The sequence below is a fragment of the Scyliorhinus torazame genome, chromosome 4 (assembly GCF_047496885.1).
Source record: "Scyliorhinus torazame isolate Kashiwa2021f chromosome 4, sScyTor2.1, whole genome shotgun sequence".
Classification (NCBI taxonomy): Eukaryota; Metazoa; Chordata; class Chondrichthyes; order Carcharhiniformes; family Scyliorhinidae; genus Scyliorhinus; species Scyliorhinus torazame.
This window is the reverse complement of record NC_092710.1, coordinates 54130057-54147089: the sequence shown is the minus strand read 5'-3', so window position 1 is coordinate 54147089 and position 17033 is coordinate 54130057. Positions and strand designations below refer to the sequence as shown.

General features: G+C 50.7%; 1 long non-coding RNA gene across 4 annotated transcripts in view; it reads right to left on the bottom strand.

The window, feature by feature from the left end:
• LOC140410216 (uncharacterized) overlaps positions 1-17033 on the bottom strand; it is a 110889-nt gene that overhangs the window by 10403 nt on the left and 83453 nt on the right. For 3 of the 4 annotated variants that reach the window (XR_011940569.1, XR_011940567.1, XR_011940568.1), the window contains 2 exons: positions 11538-11588; positions 2036-2110 (listed from right to left, as the gene is read on the bottom strand). This is a non-coding gene — a long non-coding RNA (uncharacterized lncRNA). The remainder of the gene's footprint in view (positions 1-2035; positions 2111-11537; positions 11589-17033) is intronic. The other variant, XR_011940570.1, reaches the window with a different exon arrangement.

Genomic DNA, 17033 nt, shown 5'->3' with positions numbered 1-17033 from the left:
ATCAGTCAGTGTGTGCACGCGCATGTGTGTGTGTATCTGTGAACTTGTGTCTGTGTACGCATTTAAGTCTCAAAGGAAAATATGAGCAGGTGTAGGCGATTTGGCCCATCGAGTCTGCTCCACCATTCAAACAGATCCTGGCACGCACAGACGCACGCACACTCACACACACATTCCTATTTTATTATACACAGTCGAGTTGTGTCTGGAACATGCTCAACGATTGAGCTTCCACAACCCTCTGGATCAGAGAATTCCAAAGATTCTCCACCCTCTGAATTAAGAAATTCCCCCTCATCTCAGTCTGCAATGGTCCACTCCTGATTCTGAGCATTCGCGTCAAGAGGGCGACAATACAAGACCGGGGATGTACTTCTGAGGCTGTATAAGGCTCTGGTCAGACCCCATTTGGAGTATTGTGAGCAGTTTTGGGCCCGGTATCTAAGGAAGGATGTGCTGGCCTTGGAAAGGGTCCAGAGGAGGTTCACAAGAATGATCCCTGGAATGAAGAACTTGTCGTATGAGGAATGGTTGAGGACACTGGGTCTGTACTCGTTGGAGTTTAGAAGGATGAGGGGGGGATCTTATTGAAACTTACAGGATACTGCAAGGCCTGGATAGAGTGGACATGGAGAGGATGTTTCCACTAGTAGGAAAAACTAGAAGCAGAGGACACCATCTCAGAGTAAAGGGACGATCCTTTAAAACAGAGATGAGGAGGAATTTCTTCAGCCAGAGGATGGTGAATCTGTGGAACTCTTTGCCGCAGAAGGGTGTGGAGGCCAAATCACTGAGTATCTCAAAGACAGAGATAGATAGGTTCTTGATCAATAAGGGGATATGGGGTTATGGAGAGAAGACAGGAGAATGGGAATTAGAAAAATATTTCATAGAATTTACAGTGCAGAAGGAGGCCACCCGGCCCATCGAGTCTGCACCGGCTCTTGGGAAGAGCACCCTACCCAAGGTCAACACCTCCACCCTATCCCCATAACCCAGTAACCCCACCCAACACTAAGGGCAATTTTGAACACTAAGGGCAATTTATCATGGCCAATCCACCTAACCTGCACATCTTTGGACTGTGGGAGGAAACCAGAGCACCCGGAGGAAACCCACGCACACACGGGAGGATGTGCAGACTCCGCACAGACAGTGACCCAAGCCGGAATCGAACCTGGGACCCTGGAGCTGTGAAGCATTTGTGCTATCCACAAGGCTACCGTGCTGCCCTAATTCTGGCATATCAGCCATGATTGAATGGCGGAGCAGACTCGATGGGCCGAGTGGCCTAATTCTGCTTCTATGTTTATGGTCTTATGGTTTGAGACTGTGCCCCCTCCCCCTGGTTCTAATCTCACCAGTCGGAGATCATCCAACCGACATCTATCTTGTGATGCCCCGTGTGAATTGTGTATGTTTCAAGATCACCTCTCATTTTTCGGCACTCTCGGGAACACAGGTACATTTTCCTCAATCTCTCCTCATCAGACAACTTCACCATCCCAGGGATTCGTCTGGTGAATCTCCATTACACTCCTTCTACAGCAAGTATATCCTTCCTTAGATATGGAGAACAAAACTCTACACAATGGTCCAGGTGTGTTGTGACCAAGGCTCTGTACAATTGCAGCAAGTCATCTTAAACCCTGTACTAATAACCCCGAGCGATGAAAGTTAACGTACCATTGGCCTTCCTGATTGCTTAATGGACCCACACGCTAGCGTTTAGTGACCCATGAATAAGGAGTTAGATACAGAGTAAAGCTCCCTCTACACTGTCCCCAGCAAACACTCCCAGGACAGGTACAGCACGGGGTTAGATACAGAGTAAAGCTCCCTCTACACTGTCCCTATCAAACACTCCCAGGACAGGTACAGCGTGGGGTTACAAATGGAATAAATGTTCCTCTACAATTTCCACAACAGAAGCTGCCAGGATATTTACAGCAAGTCGAGGGAATGAGGCAATGTTTCCAAAGGAAGGGTTTAATTTTTAAAGAAGATAGGGAATTATCAACATAACAGAACTTACCCCAAATGATGATTATTCCAATATCCAAATCAAAAACGATGCAGAATTCATTCGCATCCCACTTTTCCGGATAATCTTAAATAGATAAACATAGAAATAATTAGCAATAACAGACCACAAGGAAGAGGAGCAGGCCTGAACCATTCAGCCCTTCCAGCTCGCTCCACCAGTCAATATGATCATGGAGCTTCTTCCATTTCAACACCGTGTTCCTGCCCTATCCCCGTGCCTCTTACTGACCCATCAATCGCAGTCTAGAGCCGGTTCAATGACGGAGTCTCCACATCCCTCTGGGATAGAGAATTCCCAGGATTCACCACCATCTGAGTGACAAAATTCCTCCTCATCTCAGTCCGGCATATCGTTGGTGAATACACAGATTAAATTATATCTGGGAATGAATTATAGACTGCAATCTAATTCGGGATAGATTATATACAGAATAAGAGATACCCAGGAGTGAGTTACAGATTGCAATCTAATCGAGGGGTTCAGGATAGTTTATATATAGAATAACAGATACCCAGGAGTGAGTTACAGACTGGAATCTAATCGAGGGGTTCAGGATAGTTTATATATAGAATAACAGATACCCGGGAGTGAGTTACAGACTGGAATCTAATCGAGGGGTTCAGGATGGTTTATATATAGAATAACAGATACCCAGGAGTGAGTTACAGACTGGAATCTAGTCGAGGGGTTCAGGATAGTTTATATATAGAATAACAGATACCCGGGAGTGAGTTACAGACTGGAATCTAATCGAGGGGTTCAGGATGGTTTATATATAGAATAACAGATACCCAGGAGTGAGTTACAGACTGGAATCTAATCGAGGGGTTCAGGATGGTTTATATATAGAATAACAGATACCCGGGAGTGAGTTACAGACTGGAATCTAATGGAGGGCTTCGGGATAGATTATATACAGAGTAACAGATACCCAAGAGTGAGTTACAGACTGGAATCTAATCGAGGGATTCAGGATAGTTTATATATAGAATAACAGATACCCGGGAGTGAGTTACAGACTGGAATCTAATCGAGGGGTTCAGGATGGTTTATATATAGAATAACAGATACCCGGGAGTGAGTTACAGACTGGAATCTAATGGAGGGGTTCAGGATGGTTTATATATAGAGTAACAGATACCCGGGAGTGAGTTACAGACTGGAATCTAATCGAGGGGTTCAGGATGGTTTATATATAGAATAACAGATACCCGGGAGTGAGTTACAGACTGGAATCTAATCGAGGGGTTCAGGATGGTTTATATATAGAATAACAGATACCAAGAGTGAGTTACAGACTGGAATCTAATCGAGGGGTTCAGGGTAGTTTATATATAGAATAACAGATACCCGGGAGTGAGTTACAGACTGGAATCTAATCGAGGGGTTCAGGATGGTTTATATATAGAATAACAGATACCCGGGAGTGAGTTACAGACTGGAATCTAATCGAGGGGTTAGATTTAACTCACTCATACACACTCACTCACACTCTTACAAATATACTCTTACGCACTCACTCACTCTTACACAATCACTCACTCACACACACTCACTCACACTTACACACCCTCATTCACTCTTCCACACTCACCTGTACACAGAAACTCACTCGTACACAGGCACTCACTCATTCCTACACTCCCTCAGTCTCCCACTCACTCACACTCTTCCACACTCACTCACACTTAAACACTCACTCTTACACATTCGCTCACACACACTCACTCTTACATACTCTTACTCACCTTCACACTCACTCACATGCACTGTCACTCACACACTCATTCACTCACTCTGATACACTCACTCCCATACGCTAACACACACTCACTCTCAGATATTCACTCACTCACTTACACATTCAGTTACTCACACTTACATGCCCACTCACACACTAACTCGCTCACTCTTACACACTCACTCAGGCTCACTCACTGATTCAAACTCACTCTTCCACACACACGCACACTAACACATACTCACTATCATTCACACTCACTCTTACACACTTCCACATTCAGTCACTCTTATACTCACTCTTACGCACACATTTTCACACATTCACTCTCACTCTTACACTCACCTACTCTCACTTTTGGACACACATACTCACTCGCACACTCGTACTCACTAAATCTCACTCTTACACTCACTCAATTACACACTGACTCTGTCACACACACACACATCCTTACACACACTCACTAACTCATTCACTCACACTCATGCACTAACTCGAACACTCACTACCTCATGCTCACTCAATCACACACTCAATGGCACACACTCATTCATGCACACCGTCTCCCTCTTACAAACTCACTCTCTTACCCACTCACATACTCAACCACACACTAAATCACTTACTCTTCCATACTCACTCTTACACTCTCACAGACTTAATCACTCATTCACACTCTTACACAATCACTCACTAACACACTCTCACTCACTTACTAACTAACTGACCCTGACTCACACTCGCTCACTATTATACAGTTACTCACTCATACACACTCATTTACACACTGAAACTCACTTATTCCTACACACTCACTCATTATTAAACACTCACTCTCACACTTAAACACTCACTCGCACACTCACTCACACTCCTGCACTCACTCTTACACATTCAATCACACACACACTCGCCCTCTTACACACTCACTCACGTGCACACTTATTCTTATACATTCACTCACACACACTCCTACACTCGCACTCACACTCCCTCACACACACACACTCACTCTTACAAAATCACTCACACCCACTCTTGCACACACACTTGCACACTCACTCACCTACTCACTCATTCTTACACACTAACTCGCTCACACACTCAAACTCACTTACACAGTCACTCACATTGACATACTCACACACTGACTCGCTCACTCTTAGAGACACTCACCCTTACACACACTCGCCGTTTACAGATACACTGCAGTGCGATACAATGTGCAATCTTATCGAGGGGTTAGATTTAACTCATTCTTACACACTCACTGCAGAATTCACAAAATTAACGATAGTGTGGTCACTTTTAAAATGAATCCATTGACTGTAAAGTAATCTCGATTGCCCAGAATTAAAGTCCCTTAACTTGAAGCGGGTTTAATTCTGGAATGAAGCCTGTGTTTTAGGCCAAGACATAAATATGGAGGGTGAAATTAAATTCGCAGGAGGTCATTTGAATTCAGTTTGAATTCACTCACTCTCACTCACACACAGACTGACTCACTCATTCACACTCACTTACACACAATTACTCACTCACTCTTACACACTCTCTCACTCACACTCACTCACTCTTACACACTCTCTCACTCACACTCACTCACACATACTCAGACACTCACTTCCTCACTCATACGCTCACACGCTCACTCATTCTTACACATTCACACACTAACTCACTCTTACACGCTCAATCACTCTCTCTCAGACAGACACAGTCATTCACACTCATTTACACACAATTACTCACTCACTCACGCTTACACACTCCTCTTACACTCACACTTACACAAACACTCACTCATTCTTACACACTGACTCACACACATGATCTGACACACTCACACTCACTCTTACATACTCACACCCTCACTCACACTCACTATTACTCACACATTCTTACATACGCACACACTCTTACACACACACTCACTCACTTTTACACATTAACTCACTCACTGTTGCACACTCACCCACACTTGCAATCACTCACACTCACATACACACTCCCACACTCACTCCCACAGACTCACACTCATTCACATTCACTCACACGCTCAGTCTTACACACTCAGTCACTCTTATACAAACACACTGTTCACACACTCACTCATACTCACTCACTCTCACTCTTACACTCACACACACTCGTTCTCACTCTTACACTTACTCTATGACACACTCATTCACTGCTTTACACATTCACTCACAGAGTGAGGGAGGTGCACAGAGCGAGGGAGGCGTGCAGAGCGAGGGACGCAGCGAGAGAGCCAGAGAGCGAGGGACACATCGAGAGCGAGGGACACGGAGATCGAGGGACACGGCGAGAGCGAGGGACAGGGCGAGAGCGAGGGACACACAAAGCGAGGGACAGGGCGAGAGCGAGGGACAGGGCGAGAGCGAGGGACACACAGAGCGAGGGACAGGGCGAGAGCGAGGGACACACAGAGCGAGGGACAGGGCGAGAGCGAGGGACAGGGCGAGAGCGAGGGACAGGGCGAGAGCGAGGGACAGGGCGAGAGCGAGGGACAGGGCGAGAGCGAGGGACAGGGCGAGAGCGAGGGACAGGGCGAGAGCGAGGGACAGGGCGAGAGCGAGGGACAGGGCGAGAGCGAGGGACAGGGCGAGAGCGAGGGACAGGGCGAGAGCGAGGGACAGGGCGAGAGCGAGGGACAGGGCGAGAGCGAGGGACAGGGCGAGAGCGAGGGACACACAGAGCGAGGGACACACAGAGCGAGGGACACACAGAGCGAGGGACACACAGAGCGAGGGACACACAGAGCGAGGGAAACACAGAGCGAGGGACACACAGCGAGGGACACACAGAGCGAGGGACACACAGAGCGAGGGACACACAGAGCGAGGGAAACACAGAGCGAGGGACACACAGAGCGAGGGACACACAGAGCGAGGGACACACAGAGCGAGGGACACACAGAGCGAGGGACACAGCGAGAGCGAGGGACACAGCGAGAGCGAGGGTCACAGCGAGAGCGAGGGACACAGCGAGAGCGAGGGACACAGCGAGAGCGAGGGACACAGCGAGAGCGAGGGACAGAGGGAGCGAGGGACACAGAGGGAGCGAGGGACACAGAGGGAGCGAGGGACACAGATGGAGCGAGGGACACAGAGGGAGCGAGGGACACAGAGGGAGCGAGGGACACAGAGGGAGCGAGGGACACAGAGGGAGCGAGGGACACAGAGGGAGCGAGGGACACAGAGGGAGCAAGGGACACAGAGGGAGCGAGGGACACAGAGAGCGAGGGACACAGAGAGCGAGGGACACAGAGAGCGACACAGAGAGAGCGACACAGAGAGAGCGACACAGAGAGAGCGACACAGAGAGAGGGACACAGAGCGAGGGACACAGAGCGAGGGACACAGAGAGAGAGGGACACAGAGAGCGAGGGACACAGAGAGCGAAGGACACAGAGAGCGAGGGACACAGAGAGCGAGGGGGACAGAGAGCGAGGGACACAGAGAGCGAGGGACACAGAGAGCGAGGGACACAGAGAGCGAGGGACACAGAGAGCGACACAGAGAGAGCGACACAGAGAGAGCGACACAGAGAGAGCGACACAGAGAGAGGGACACAGAGAGAGGGACACAGAGCGAGGGACACAGAGATCGAGGGACACAGAGAGCGAGGGACACAGAGAGCGAGGGACACAGAGAGTGAAGGACACAGAGAGCGAGGGACACAGAGAGCGAGGGACACAGAGAGCGAGGGACACAGAGAGCGAGGGACACAGAGAGCGAGGGACACAGAGAGCGAGGGACACAGAGAGCGAGGGACACAGAGAGCGACACAGAGAGAGCGACACAGAGAGAGCGACACAGAGAGAGAGAGAGGGACACAGCGAGAGAGAGAGGGTCACAGCGAGAGAGCGAGGGACGCACAGAGAGAGAGAGGGACACAGCATGTGAGAGAGGGACACAACGAGAGAGAGAGGGACACAGCGAGAGAGAGAGGGCCACAGCGAGAGAGAGGGGACACAGCGAGAGAGACGGGGAGACAGCGAGAGAGAGAGGGACACTGCGAGAGAGAGAGGGACACAGCGAGAGAGAGAGGGACACAGCGAGAGAGAGAGGGACACAGCGAGAGAGAGAGGGACACAGCGAGAGAGAGAGGGACACAGCGAGAGAGAGAGGGACACAGCGAGAGAGAGGGACACAGCGAGAGAGAGAGGGACACAGCGAGAGAGAGAGGGACACAGCGAGAGAGAGAGCGACACAGCGAGAGAGTGAGGGACACAGCGAGAGAGAGGGTCACAGTGAGAGAGAGAGGGACACAGCGAGAGAGAGAGGGTCACAGCGAGAGAGAGAGGGACACAGTGAGAGAGAGAGGGACGCAGTGAGAGAGGGACACAGCGAAAGATAGAGGGACGCAGCGAGAGAGAGAGGGACGCAGCGAGAGAGAGAGGGACGCAGCGAGAGATAGAGGGACGCAGCGAGAGAGCCAGAGAGCGAGGGACACATCGAGAGCGAGGGACACATCGAGAGCGAGGGACACATCGAGAGCGAGGGACACATCGAGAGCGAGGGACACGGAGATCGAGGGACACGGCGAGAGCGAGGGACACAGCGAGAGCGAGGGACACAGCGAGAGCGAGGGACACAGCGAGAGCGAGGGACACAGCGAGAGCGAGGGACACAGCGAGAGCGAGGGACACAACGAGAGCGAGGGACACACGCAGAACGAGGGAGGCCGCAGAGCGAGGGAGGCCCGCAGAGCGAGGGAGGCTCACAGAGCGAGGGAGGCGCACAGAGCGAGGGAGGCGCACAGAGCGAGGGAGGGGCACAGAGCGAGGGAGGCGCACAGAACGAGGGAGGCGCACAGAACGAGGGAGGCGCACAGAACGAGGGAGGCGCACAGAGCGAGGGAGGCGCACAGAGCGAGGGAGGCGCACAGAGCGAGGGAGGCGCACAGAGCGAGGGAGGCGCACAGAGCGAGGGAGGCGCACAGAGCGAGGCAGGCGCACAGAGCGAGGCAGGCGCACAGAGCGAGGGAGGCGCACAGAGCGAGGGAGGCGCACAGAGCGAGGGAGGCGCACAGAGCGAGGGAGGGACACAGCGAGAGAGGGACACAGCGAGAGAGGGACACGGCGAGAGAGGCAGAGAGAGGGATACAGCGAGAGCGAGGGACACAGCCAGAGAGAGGGACACATAGTGGGAGAGGGACACAGAGCGAGTGACACCGATAGAAAGAGGTACGCAGTGAAAGAGAGGGATAGAGTGAGATAGGAGGACTCAGCGAGAGAGCGGGACACAGGGGGAGAGAGGGATACAGAGAGGAACAGAGAGAGGCGGGCACACGGAGAGAGAGAGGGACACACACAGAAAGAGGTACACAGCGGGTCTGGATCAGAGGTTTCGGGGACGTGAGTGGGTCAGGATGTGAGGGTTAGGGGACATGAGGGTGTGATGGTGTGAGGGTGCCAGGACGTGAGGCAGTCAGGACATTGGGGTTATCAAAATGACCGTTTTCATTGAATCCAAATTGTTTCTTTATAAATTCCAATCTCAGGAATTGACATCAGAGGATTTCAGTGAAAAATCCCATTGAACCCCCTTGTCTAATAAAATGATGTTGTTGCCAATGACCGTGTATTGATTCAGGAATAAACTTTACATCTCACAGTGTGAAAAAGTCAAATTGAATCCAAATTTATAGAGCAGCTCATTGAAGAAATCTGTCTGTGAACAACACGTAAAATATGAAGTGAAACTTTGCAATGAGCTTTGTTTATGTGGCCAGGAATCTTCTCTTAAAATGGAGGCAGAAATGAAGTTGTGTTTAACTCACATTCTGTGATTTCTTGCTGGTTTTTACTCATTCTATGGAAAGCCTTCCTAAGGCGACAGACGAATGGTTATTCCAAACAGGTCAGAAACTCAGAGGGAAATATTTGTCAAACAAAGACAGAAATAATGACAGGACATTGCTGAATCTCTTGTTGACTGCTGAATTAACATAACCATAGACAGGACAAGTGTCTTCCTTAGCAGACACAGGAACCACACCGAGGGGGACATTCCTGACAGAAAGTCGGGGGTGGGGTCGGCACACAGGTCACTGAGGAGATCTCAGTCCAAATTGTTTCCAATCATTTCCCAAACGTTTGACGTTTGTTGCTCTTCCAAAATTTAAGATACTTTGCTGTCTCTATTCTGTGAATCCAGCTGTGAAATATCTTCACTTCAATGTCTTTTCCCCAACACTATCCCCATGTCCCTTTATGTCAATGGGATTTAGAAATCAGTCAATCTCTGCTTTAAACTTGGTCAATATCTTTCCATCTTTGAGAGTGGAGAAATCACCAGGAATGTGGGATTTGATCTCCAGGGTTAGGTTGGAGAAACAGGGCTCGTTCAGGCCCTATTGAACCAATATCTCCTCCTAGGACAGTCCGGCAATCTCACTATCAGCCAATTGACCCTCCGCTGCACTCCCTCTCTGGCAACTATATCCTTTCTATGTTAGGGAGACCGAAACTGTACACAGTACTCCAGGTGTGGTCTCACCAAGGCCCAGTGTAACTGCAGTAAGACATCTCCACTTCTGAACTCAAATCCCTCTTGCAATGAAGGCCAACATGTCATTGGTCTTCTTAACTGCTTGTTGCACCTCCTTCTCCACTTTCAGTGACTGGTGTACAAGCTCCCTTTGTACATCCACATTGCCCAACATACCACCATTTAAATTTGACTCTTTCCTTCAGTTTTTGTTTGACACTAACTTGGACAACTGTCCGAATTGTCTCAGTGTTGTGCTCACATAAAATGGCCACCATTAAGTAACTTAAAATGGCTGACTGCTGATCGTGGATTTGTTTAGACAGATTCCCTGAGAGAGAGAGAGAGAGATGCAGACAGAGAAGATGGGGAGAATACAGAATACATTAATTCAAGATTCAGAATCTCCATCAAACACTGTTAGCAAAAGTACATCATGGGGTTAGATTCAGGTTACACATCCCTCTACACTGTCCCCATCAAACATTCCCAGGGCAGCTACAGTACGATGATGCAGAGTGAAGCTCCCTCTACACTGTCCCCATCAAACACTCCCAGGACAGGTACAGCACTGGGTTAGATACAGAGTAAAGCTCCCTCTACACTGCCCCAACAAAAACTCCCGGACAGGTACATCACGGGGTTAGATACAGAGTAAAGCTCCCTCTACACTGACCCCATCAAAAACTCCCGGACAGGTACATCACGGGGTCAGATACAGAGTAAAGCTCCCTCTACACTGTCCCCATTCCCAGGGCAGCTACAGTACGATGATGCAGAGTAAAGCTCCCTCTACACTGTCCCCATCAAACACTCCCGGACAGGTACATCACGGGGTCAGATATCGAGCAGGGCTCTCTCTACACTATACGGTTTCCATTTTCTCTCATCATATTTGCTTCTTTGCCAATTCACTTTAATTCTGTGTCTTCTCGTTCTTGAGCTTCTTAATAGTGGGAACAGTTTCTCCCTGTCTACTCTGTCCAGCACCCCCATGAATTTGAACACCTCTATCTAATCTCCTCTTGGACAGTTCTCTGCGTGGAGAACAGACCCAACCTCTCCAATCTAACCTCATCACTGAAGTTTCTCATCCCTGAACCATTCTTGTGAACCTCCTCTGCACTCGCTCCAGTGTGTTCACATCCTTCCTATAGTGTGGTGCCCAGAACTGTCCACAATATTCCAGCTGAGGTCTAACTAGTGTCTTGTATAAGTTCAGCATTACCTCCTCGCTCTTGTACCAATGCGGGAAAATACTGAGCAGGTCAGGCAGCATCTGTGGAGAGAGAAACAGAATCTTGGACCAGGGCAACTGGCAGATAGACAGATAGAGAAAAGTCCACACACACAGTAACACACTTACCCTCACACAGACACCCTGCTCTAAACAGATAGAAAATACGGCAGATCACTTCTCCATCAGTCAATGGAAGGAGATTAATTGGATTTCTCTTCAAAAGGTCCAGCACAATTTTAAAAGAATGGGTGGGTGGGAGAGTTGGTGCTTCCCAATCTTTTGTACTGGGCTGTGAATTTGGAGAAGATTGGGCAATGGTGGGGAGAGGAAGAAGCGGAATGGGTACAGGTGGAGGAAGCATCGTGTAAGGTGCTAGTTTGCAGACTTCCGCTGCGGCTCCACTCCCATTTCCCCCGGGGAGGTTTACAGAAAGCCCGGTGCTGGCATCTTCCTTCAGCATCTGGAGCAAGCGGAGACGCCATTTTGCTTTGGTAAACTTGACGGTGCGAGCCCCTATTTATGGAAACCACCGATTCACCCTGGCGGCAAGTTTGATACAATATTATCACAGTGGCATAAAGCTGGGTTGAGACAGGTTAAAGACTTGTTGTTGGAAAGTAGATTTGAAGAATTGAGGGAGAAACATAAAATGCAGAGGGAGGTGAAGTTTAATTATCTTCAATGATGAAACTTGGTGAAAAAGGAGTTGTCCTCTTTCGTTTGCCTACCAGAGAACAAGCTGCTGGAGAAATTGCTCCTCCCAGCTGAGTTGGTGATGGGAGAATTACTAACATTTACAGGTGGCTGATGGACAGAAAGAAAGCAGCGATTGAAGAGATGAAACAAAAGTGGAAGGAAGAGTTGGATGTGGAGTTGGAATGAGGACTATGGGGTGAGATTATACACAGGGTCAATGCGACATCTTCATGTGCTCGGATGGGCTTGATACAATTCAAGGATGTACACAGGGGCCCATATGACACAGGAACGAATGAGCAGATTCCTCACAGAGGAAGAAGATAAATGTGAGAGTGTAAAGGAGGACCAGTTAACCATGTCCACATCGTCTGGTCACGTCCACGATTAGTGGGCTTCTGGCTCTCGCTATTTAAAACACGAACAAAAATTGTGGAGGTGGAAATATTACTGGGATCACATGAGGCAATTTCTGGGGTGTCGGAAGTACCGGGACTAATAGATGGGGACGGGGCCGATGTGGTGGCCTTTGCCACATTGATCGCCCGGAGGCTAATTTTATTGGAAGGGAAGTCAGAAGATCCGCCAAAAATATCGACATGGTTGAGGGATATTGCGGAATTCCTTAAACTTGAGAAAGTAAAGTTAGCCCTTTGTGGCTCAGATGGGGGTTTCTGGACGAGATGGAAGCTGTTCTTGTCTCTATTTGCAGATCTGTTTGTTACCAGTGGGCAAGGGGAGGGAAGAGAGGAAAGGTTTAATGGAAATAAAGGAATAAATCTCAAATGAGGAGAATAGTATTTTGTTTGTGTTGTGACTGACTGAATGTTTGTATGTTGTTAAGTCCGTTCTCATCGGAATGAAAATATTTTCAAAAAACACAGCAACAGTGACCACACTTTTTAAAAAGTAGCTCTCTGACTGCAGAATGGGTTTGAAGGTCACGAGTTAAAAGTCTTAAACTTAAACGTGGGAATGAGGGAGTTAATTCATCCTTTCCACAGGGGACGTGGGGGAATTTTCCACCATGATCACATTTCTGGGGCGGGATTCTCCGATATCGGCGCGATGTCCGCCGACCGGCGCCAAAAACGGCGCGAATCAGTCCAGCATCGCGCTGCCCCAAAGGTGCGGAAGTCTCCGCATCGTGAGGGGCCGAGCCCACATCTTGAGGGGCTAGGCCCGCGCCGGATTGATTTCTACCCCGCCAGCTGGCGGGAAAGGCCTTTGGTGCCCCGCCAGCTGGCGTGGAAATGACTTTGCCGGGCGGCGCATGCGCGGGAATGTCAGCGGCCGCTCACGGCATCCCCGCGCATGCGCAGTGGAGGGGGTCTCTTCCGCCTCCGCCATGGTGGAGACCATCCGGATCGGTGGGCCCCGATCGCGGGCCAGGCCACCGTGGGGGCACCCTGCGGGGCCAGATCGCCCCGCGCCCCCCCCCCGGAGCCTGCCTGCGCCGCCGTGTCCCGCCGTCCCAAAGGTGGTTCAATCCACGCCGGCTGGCATGGGTTGACAGCAGCGGGACTTCGGCCCATCGCGGACCGGAGAATCGCCGGGGGGGTTCCTGCCGAACGGCGCGGTGCGATTCCCACCCCCGCCGAATCTCTGGTGGCGGAGAATCCGCGACACGGCGGGGGCGGGATTCATGCCGGTCGGTGGGGGGTCGGAGAAACGCGCCCCAGATTGTGGAATCTTACTGTGCAATCAATATGCCCGCTGTCAGTTTGTACATGTTCAACTAGAAAGAGAGAAAGAAATCCATCTTCAGAGACTCTGAACTGAATTTTGAAAGTGCCCCATTTCTGGGCTCTTCCTGTGCACAAGCTGCCTGCAGAATTCCCCAAATTAAAAACAAGGTGAGGAGAGTGAGGGGCGAGTTAACAGAAAGCAGTTGGGGTTACCAAACTAACCGTTTTCACTGAATCCAAATTGATTCATTATTAATTCCAATCTCAGGAATTGGCATCAGAGGATTGAACCCCCTTGTCTAATAAAATGATGTTGTTGCCGGTGACCGTGTATTGATTCAGGAATAAACTTTACATCTCACAGTGAGAAATCAAATCGAATCCAAATTTATAGCGCAGCTCATTAAAGAAATCTGTCTGTGAACAACACGTAAAATATGAAGTGAAACTTTGCAATGAGCTTTGATCTTGAGGCCAGGAATCTTCTCGTAAGACTTCCGGTTGTGGCGATGACCAGCTAAGTCGCACGTTTCGGCACCTCCCGTTTTAACGGACTTTTGGGCTCTTATCGGGAGCCCCAACGGAAATTATTTACGGCCAAACCCAGTGTGAGGCGACAAAGGAAGGAGTCCCCCCGGGTGTGGATGGAAAGAAGCGATAGTAGTGGCCAGATTGCGGAGGATCCTCTGGAGCAGCGGCAGAGAAGAGAAGGGAGAAGCAAGATGGCGGCTGAGGGAGCCCAGATGGTATGGGGCCCGGAACAGCAGGAGTTCCTCCGACGATGTGTGGAGGAGCTCAAGAAAGAGGTTCTGCGCCGATGTTGCTGGCAATCGAGGGATTGAAGGAGACGCAAAAGACCCAGGCGATGGAGCTCCGTGGAGTGAAGGCAAAGGCAGCCGAGAATGAAGACGAGATACAGGGCTTGGTGGTGAAGACGGAGACGCACGAGGCACTACATTTTGGGTCTCCCCGAAGGGACAGAGGGAGCTGATGTTGGGGCGTATGTGAGTACGATGCTCCATACTTTAATGGGAGCTGAGGCCCCGACGGGCCCCCTGGAAGTGGAGGGAGCATACCGGGTCCTCGTGAGAAGACCAAAGGCAGGGGAAATACCGCGAGCAATAGTGGTGAGGTTCCACCGCTACAAGGACAGGGAGATGGTCCTGAGATGGGCTAAGAAGACACGGAGTAGCAGGTGGGAGAACGCGGTGATCCGCGTGTATCAGGATTGAAGTGCGGAGGTGGCGAGAAGGAGGGCGAGTTTCAATCGGGCCAAGGCGGTGCTCCACAGGAAGAAAGTAAAATTTGGAATGCTGCAGCCGGCAAGACTGTGGGTTACACACCAGGGCAAACACCACTACTTCGAGACGGCAGAGGAGGCGTGGACATTTATTCAAGAAGAGAAGTTGGACTAGATTTGAGGAATTGATGTTTGGAAAGAAGTAGCGAGGTGGTGGCAAAGAAATGTAAAGGGGGGAGAGGGGGAGGGCTTATCTGTAAAAATGTTAGACGGGAGACACGAAGAAATGTGGGCGCCGGTGGGGAAGGGGACAGGGAAGGGGAGAGGGAGCTGCGCCACTAGGGGCGGGGCCGAGAGGGAAGCGTGGGTTTTTTCCCGCGCTATGGAAATTGCGGCGGGAAATGTGGGTGCAGGAAGGAAGGGGGCCTCACACGCAGGGAGGCCAAGGGTAAACGGGGGTAGCCGAGGTCAGCCAGAGTTTGCTGACTCCCGGAAGCAATATGGGGGGAGCAATCAAGCTAGAAGGGAATCTAGCGGGGGGGGGGGGGGGGGGGGGGGGAGAATTAACTGGGTTGCTGCTGCTGAGGGTAAGGGGGAGCTGATACGGGATGGGATGGTCGGGGCGGGAGGGCGCCGTCTGGGGGACAAACGGGTGCGTGGGACCCGGGTGAGGAGCTGGTTTAAAAAGGGGATGGCTAGTTGACGATGGGGGGGGCGGGGGGTGAAGGGCCCCCCAACGCGATTGATCACGTGGAACGTGAGAGGGTTGAACGGGCCGATTAAGAGGGCAAGGGTGTTTGTGCACCTAAAGAGACTGAAGGCGGATGTGGTTATGCTTCAGGAGACGCACCTGAAATTGGCGGATCAGGTCAGATTAAGGAAAGGATGGGTGGGACACATATTCCACTCAGGCTTAGATGCGAAAAATAGAGGGGTGGCAATACTGGTGGGGAAACGGGTATCGTTTGAGGCTAAGACCATAGTGGTGGACAGTGGGGGCAGGTACGTGATGGTGAGTGGCAGATTGCAAGGTGAGGCGGTGGTGCTGGTGAACGTATATGCCCCGAACTGGGATGACGCGGGTTTTATGAAGCGTATGTTGGGGCGCATCCCGGACCTAGAGATGGTAATTTGGTAATGGGGGGGGCACTTCAACACGGTGCTGGACCCAGAGCTGGACCGGTCCAGATCAAGGACCGTGAGAAGGCCGGCAGCGGCCAAAGTGCTTAAGGGATTTATGGAGCAGATGGGAGGAGTGGATCCCTGGAGATTTGCTAGACCGAGGAGTAAAGAGTTTTCCTTCTTCCCCCACGTCCATAAAGTATACTCCCGGATAGACCTTTTTGTCCTAGGAAGGGCGCTGATCCCGAAAGTGGCAGGAACGGAATACTCGGCTATAGCCGTTTCAGATCACGCCCCACATTGGGTGGATCTGGATCTAGGAGAGGAGAAGGAGCAGCGCCCACTTTGGAGATTCGACATGGGACTGTTGGAGGACGAGGGGCTATGTGGAAGGGTGAGGGGATGTATTGAAAGATACCTAGAGGTCAATGATGATGGAGAGGTCCAGGTGGGAGTAGTATGGGAGGCGCTGAAGGCAGTGGTTAGGGGGGAGCTGATTTCCATAAGAGCCCACAAGGGGAAACAAGAGGGTAAAGAAAGGGAGAGACTGATTGGGGAGATTCTGAGGGTGGATAGGCAGTATGCGGAGGCCCCGGATGAAGAGCTATACAGGGAAAGACGGAGACTACAGACGGAGTTTGACCTGCTGACCACGGGTAAGGCGGAGACGCAGTGGAGGAAGGCACAGGGAATACAACACGAATATGGGGAAAAGGCGAGCCGATTGTTGGCCCAACA